Consider the following 6,000-nt stretch of genomic DNA (forward strand, 5'->3'; position numbering starts at 1 on the left):
CGAACCCAGGCTCCCTGCATTGAGAGTGCGGAGTCTTAGCCACTGGACCACCAGGGAAGTCCCTCAACTCCTTTAACTGCTTCTTTTGGTGTTTACCTTTGTAAACACCAAATAATATGCTTATATTCCTACCTCTTTATTTTTCAGCTTTGGGTACTATTGATAGACTTCCCTCCATGGACAATAAGGCTTTAGCACTCTTTCCACTCCTTCTCACCACATGCAGATGCTATTTTGTCCCTTCATCCTCTCGATACCATTGTCCAAGGTCCCTCGAGGGCAGTGGCAGTCGGGGTGGTGAGACTGTAGAGATAAACTTGGGAGATAAATAGGAGGTGGTGGATTGGATGGACGTCAAGGATGATTTTTAGTTTCTAGAAAACTCGTGGAAGGCTGTGTCATTTGCTGAGCTTAAGGCATGCAAAGGAAGGGGCAGGTTTGTGAGAATTCATTTTATCTTACAATTCTGTCCGTGGGTGGCTCTGGGTGTCCTCTCCCGGGGTTCTGGTCTGACTCACCTGACCGATGCCTGTTTCTGAGTGCTGGCTGATGTGGGCTGGAACCGGGGGAATCATGCATGGGCCGGGGATGAGCTAGTAAACAAATGTGCCCTTAGGTTGGGCTCCTTGGAGGGCACATTCATCATCATCAACGTACAGGAAAGGCTAGTTCTCAGGCTGGCATTTCCTACCCACAGGGTGTGCGGGTGCCCAGATTCTGCCTGAAGCTTGGGCCCATGAGAGAACACTAGGGTGTGGGAGGCAGAGAGAGTCAGTTCAGTTCAGTTTAGTCGCTCAGTCGTGTCCGACTCTCTGAGACCCCATGAATCGCAGCACACCAGGCCTCCCTGTTCATCACCATCTCCCGGAGTTCATTCAGTCACGTCCATCGAGTCCGTGATGCCATCCAGCCATCTCATCCTCTGTCATCCCCTTCTCCTCCTGCCCCCAATCCCTCCCAGCATCAGAGTCTTTTCCAATGAGTCAACTCTTCGCATGAGGTGGCCAAAGTATTGGAGTTTCAGCTTTAGCATCATTCCTTCCAAAGAAATCCCAGGGTTGATCTCCTTCAGAATGGACTGGTTGGATCTCCTTGCAGTCCAAGGGACTCTCAAGAGTCTTCTCCAACACCACAGTCTCGTCCAAGGTAAGGAGCAGCGGCTGTGCTTTGCTGGAGCAGCCGTGAAGAGATACCCCACGCCCAAGGTAAGAGAGAGTCAAGTGTCTGAGAAATAAAGACACACAGAGACAGACAGACCTGGGAGAGCTGTATCTCCTTTCAGGATTGGTCAGAATTTTGTCCTTTACCCACTAGCTAGCAATTTTGCTTTTAAAGGCCCTTTCTCACTTGGGATCCAGCCTCCTACCATAGATCTCCCTCACCGGAGAAATCCACAGAAGGAGAAGGTAATTAATTCGGTAACTGAATAGAAATGAGCCTTGGAGTTAGGAAGATAAACGGCCTTCTCTGTGGTCCCACAGAAGATGCTGGCTAAAGGTGGTGGTGGGGGCGGGGTCTGCAATGCTTCCTCCTCTGTCCCTTCTCTCTCCCACCTACTTGCAATTTCTTCCTGAACCTCCAGTCCTTCCCTCACCCCACCCCACCCCAGCCCAGGCTGTTGTCTGATTTTGCAGCAGTCAGAGCAGGTTCCAGAACCATCACTGGAGTCCAGCGGAGTCAGCTCAGATCCTAGAAGTCATAGGGAACAGGCTAAAACACAGCTTGCCATGTCTGGGCCTCGCCCTAAGCTCTGATGGAAGCAGATGGGTGCTGCTGTTGTGGTCTTGTTCACACTCTTACTTTTATCATTTATTTTAGGCAGAAACAGAATAATAGGTTGTTGTTCAGTCGCTCAGTTGTGTTTGCCTCTTTGCATCCCCATGGACTGCAACACGTCAGGCTTCCCTGTCCTTCACCACCTCCTGGAGTCTGCTCACACTTATGTCCGTTGAGTCAGTGATGCCCTGTGAAATCACTATCCAACTCTGCATTCCATAGGCGAGGACCAGGGAGGTTGAATCACTCATTCAAAGTCAAGGCAGGGGCGTTTCACTTTGCTCTCCCCTTCCCCACTCCATCCCTACCTCCCAGTGTAGTAAGCCTGGGGTACCACTGCCAGCCAAGCTACTGACCACCTTTGTGGGCAGGCCTGAGAGCCCCTTGGTCCCATGGGGACAGGCAGTGAGGGATCAGAGTTTGGGGTCACACAGAAGTCTGGGGTCCACGAGCTTCTCTGTAGCCACGAACACAGGACAGACAGACCTCTTCCACTTGGCCAGGTCTCACCTCTGCAGGCCCCTGCACCTGGGACTGGAAGAATGAATAGGAACCTTGTTTGGTAGGAATGTCTTTCCTCTGCTGTTTGCTTTGGGTTTTTTTTTTCTCCCTCTCCATTCCTGGCTGCTAACCCAATATTTGGCTTTCTGTGAGCACTAAATATAATTCTTCATTTAACCTCCAGAATCATGGTTTCCTACCTGCTTCCCACGACCGGATCCACAGCCTGGAATGAAAACAGAACCCCGAGGGCATCAGCGGCTCAGGGCTGAGGGTGGGGGCGGGTTCCGGGAGGGGGAGGAGCAGGGAGAGGGAGGCAGGGAGGCCGGAGCGAGAGGCGCAGGCAGCCTTCACCCACGCTGGGCGGCTTAGGCCCCTCGCTGGCTTTTGTGCTCGCTCCCTGAAACCTGGGCCTGGATCCTGTCCTTTCTTTACCCCCAAAAAGGATGCCAGGTTCCCACCCACAAGCCACCTCCACACACCTCGGCATTCCTGGGCCAGAGAAAACAAACAAAATCCACTACTCGGGACTCGCCCGCCTGCCACCCCCACGGATGCCTGTAGGATGCGGGTGGAGGGGTCTGCGTGCACCCCCCACCCCCAAGTTTCCCCGCTCTCCTCCCTGTAACCAGTCGGGGCAGGTGAAAGCTCCATGGAACGGGGTAGTGGAAAATTCTCCCCAGATCCTCCTGGGGAGGAGCCGGAGCAGCTGCTGCTGAACACCAGGGCTGGTCCGGCACCTGGTCCCCGGGTCCCCCGCCGGCTCGGCCCCAGCTGCGGAGGAGGGCGGGGCGGGGGGGCGCGCGGGCCGCAGGGCGCCGGGAGCCCGGCTCCCCGGGCGCTGGCCGGTGTTAATGCCGGTTACAAATCTCGTGAAATCACACGCGGTTTCGCAGACTCGGGGAGCTCGTGACAGGACATTTCGTCTCCCTCTCGTTGAGCAGGCAAACTGGAGATGGAGCTTCCTACCGCCTGATTTACAGCCTCGGCGTATTTTTGACACACACATCACCCCGGAGGGCGAGGCTCAATTACGGCCGTGATGCAGACGCGGTGAAGCCGCCGGAGCGCTTCCTGCCGGGCGGGGAGGCAGCGCTGGGCTCACACCCCGGGGCCCGGGGGCCAGAAAGCAGGGGCAGCACTGCTCACCCCCGCTGAAATGCGCCTGGCACCCCGGTGGGCCATCTCGGGGCCTGGGGTGGACTGTGGGTGGGCAAGACGGGAGCATGGGTGAACCGGGCCGTTCTCACCTTCCTCTGCCCCCAACCCCCCCCTCACCTGAACCCACCTTCATCTCCATGGGGCGGGGGGCGGGGGGTCCGGGCTCACCCTCGCCGGGCGGGGCCTGTGGGAGCCGCTGAGGGGACCCGGGAGGCATAAGGGCCCCTCCCTGGGCTCCACAAAGAAAAGACGGAACAGCAGGGCCTGCAGCAAGACAGAATGGAGGTGGTGCCCTGAAAGGTACAGAGGAGTGCCCCGGGGGCTCGGTCTCTCACTCAGGGGCAGAGGAGGCGGGGTGGGCCATGTCTGTGCCTCCGCAGGTGCCCCTCTGCTAGGGCTGAGGTGGGTCTAGACCGAGGTGGGTCTAGACTGAGGTGGGTTTGTGGGGAACCCTCTCCCCCCCACGAAAACCTGCCCAGAGCAGCTCCTTTTTACTCGTGGATGAGTCCCACCCAGGCGGCAGGGGCCGCCCTTCTTTGAGGAGCTGCTGGGTCTCTTCAAGGTGGCACCAGGCAGGCCTCACTCCTGTGCTCACCCCCACTGTCCCGTCAGACGGAGGGTGCTTTGGATGTTGGTTCCATTCTCACCTCTTGTCACGGGGTCACTTGGCTCTCCCTGTAAGACTTCTGCAGATTTGACTGATCTAACTGATGAGCCTTGGAGGTGGGGGGAGGGTCCCCTTGGATGCTTCCCACTCCCAGAAGAGGGCATGTGCTTAACCTTCCCTCCCCATGGTCTGCCCCATGATGCCTGGCATGCCCCCTTCAGCCCCAGCTCCTACCAGTACCCTCCTCTGGACCACTGGCTAGTATTCCCTTGTTCCCCATGGCATGTGATGTGGGTACCGCTTCATTCCAGTCGGACATCCAAGGAGGGTGATCATGGTACCTGGACAGAGAGATGAAGGAGATTGCATCTCACTTGAGGAAGTCAGAGCTGGGAGCTGGGGTGGAGAGGTACCATTACTACCTGCAGTAAAGAGGCAGGTGATACAAAGCTCAGATTCTCCACGGTTTGCCCACATTCTTACCATTGGCTGGTGGGACTTGCTCTTGAGTCCTCCTCTTGCCATTGGGTTCTTGGGCAACTTTTTCCTCCATGAAAGACCTGCCTTGCTGGGTTATGGTAAAGAGCAAATGTGTGACACAGCTTATGTCTGGCACGTAGAAGGCACACTGTGAGGTTAGATTTCTTTTCTTGGGGGGAGGAATACATCGTATGTTTACCTGAAGCTCCCTGAACATTGATGGAGACCACTTTCCTGCCCCCAACCCTCTCCCTTTGCCTTGGTTCTTTATGAGAGTGAGGGGGGCTGGGGCTAGGCTGGGGAAAGGAGGAGGGTGCCGCCCACAGGGTAGGACAGAATCTGGGCTTTATTAACCCAGGAACCACATCCTTATCTCATCCCAGTGGGCAGAGGCCGGGCAGGTGGGTGTCCTGCCCTGCCTGCTGGCGGAGGCAGTTTATGGATTTGGTGACAGATTCCTCCGAGGAGATGAATGAAGCAATTGTGTACTTGGTGTAGAAAAGATCCCAGATAGAGGAGATGTTTTCAATGGCAATAACCCTGAGACGTAGTGTTTCACCGAGTCAACAAACAAGAGCTGTCGGCCTGGCTTCCCTTTGATGGGCCTGCGAGTACTTGTAAGCCTTGGGAGCTGTTCTTGGCACCAAGGGACCATGTTTAAAAGCTTTTATTCTCTTCTTCATTTTAATCACCCCTCCCACCTCCTGGAGGGATTCCTAACTCGCATTCTTGGATAACAAAGGCAGTTAACGGAATCCCAGCGGGTAAAGTCCCAAACCAGAAAAGCAGTCTTCACCACAGCTCCACTGATGCCCCGTCCAGGGCCAGCCTTCATCTTCAGAAATATCTGATGACCAGATTAGAAGGCATCTCTGAGGAGGTTAGGGAACTTTGTGGGGAGAAGGGCCCGCCTCACCTTCTTGTTTAACAGGACAGCTAAGGGCTAGATGAGGGCAGAAAAGGACTTGCAAAATGTTTGCTTGGTGAATATTGGATTTTTAAACATCTTCCCCTGGAAGCTGGAGGTGAGGGGTGGGAGGGTGGGAGTGGTGGAGGATCTGGAGAGGTGTGTGTGCCCTGGGCTTGCCAACAATGAAGGGCAGGCCACGCAATGTGGGGCCTCATCCGATGTTGTTGAGAGTCGCATATGAAAAAGCCTTGGCGTGAAGCAGTCCTGGTGGCCAGCCACAGAGCGGCAAGGATATGATGGGCTGAGGGGAAGGATGGCGGGGGCAAGCGTGAGATTAGGAAATGGGGAGAAGACAGTGCTGGCCTAGAGATACCCAGAGGAAAATCACCCTCCTTTCAAAGACTTAGAATCCTTCCATCTGCTTACTCCTTGGAAGGAAAGTCATGACCAACCTAGACAGCATATTGAAAAGCAGAGACATTACTTTGCCAACAAAGGTCTGCCTAGTCAAGGATATGGTTTTTCTAGTAGTCATGTATGGATGTGAGAGTTAGACTGTAAAGAA

This window comes from Oryx dammah, unplaced genomic scaffold (assembly GCF_014754425.2).
Source record: "Oryx dammah isolate SB20612 unplaced genomic scaffold, SCBI_Odam_1.1 HiC_scaffold_7, whole genome shotgun sequence".
Taxonomy (NCBI): domain Eukaryota; kingdom Metazoa; phylum Chordata; class Mammalia; order Artiodactyla; family Bovidae; genus Oryx; species Oryx dammah.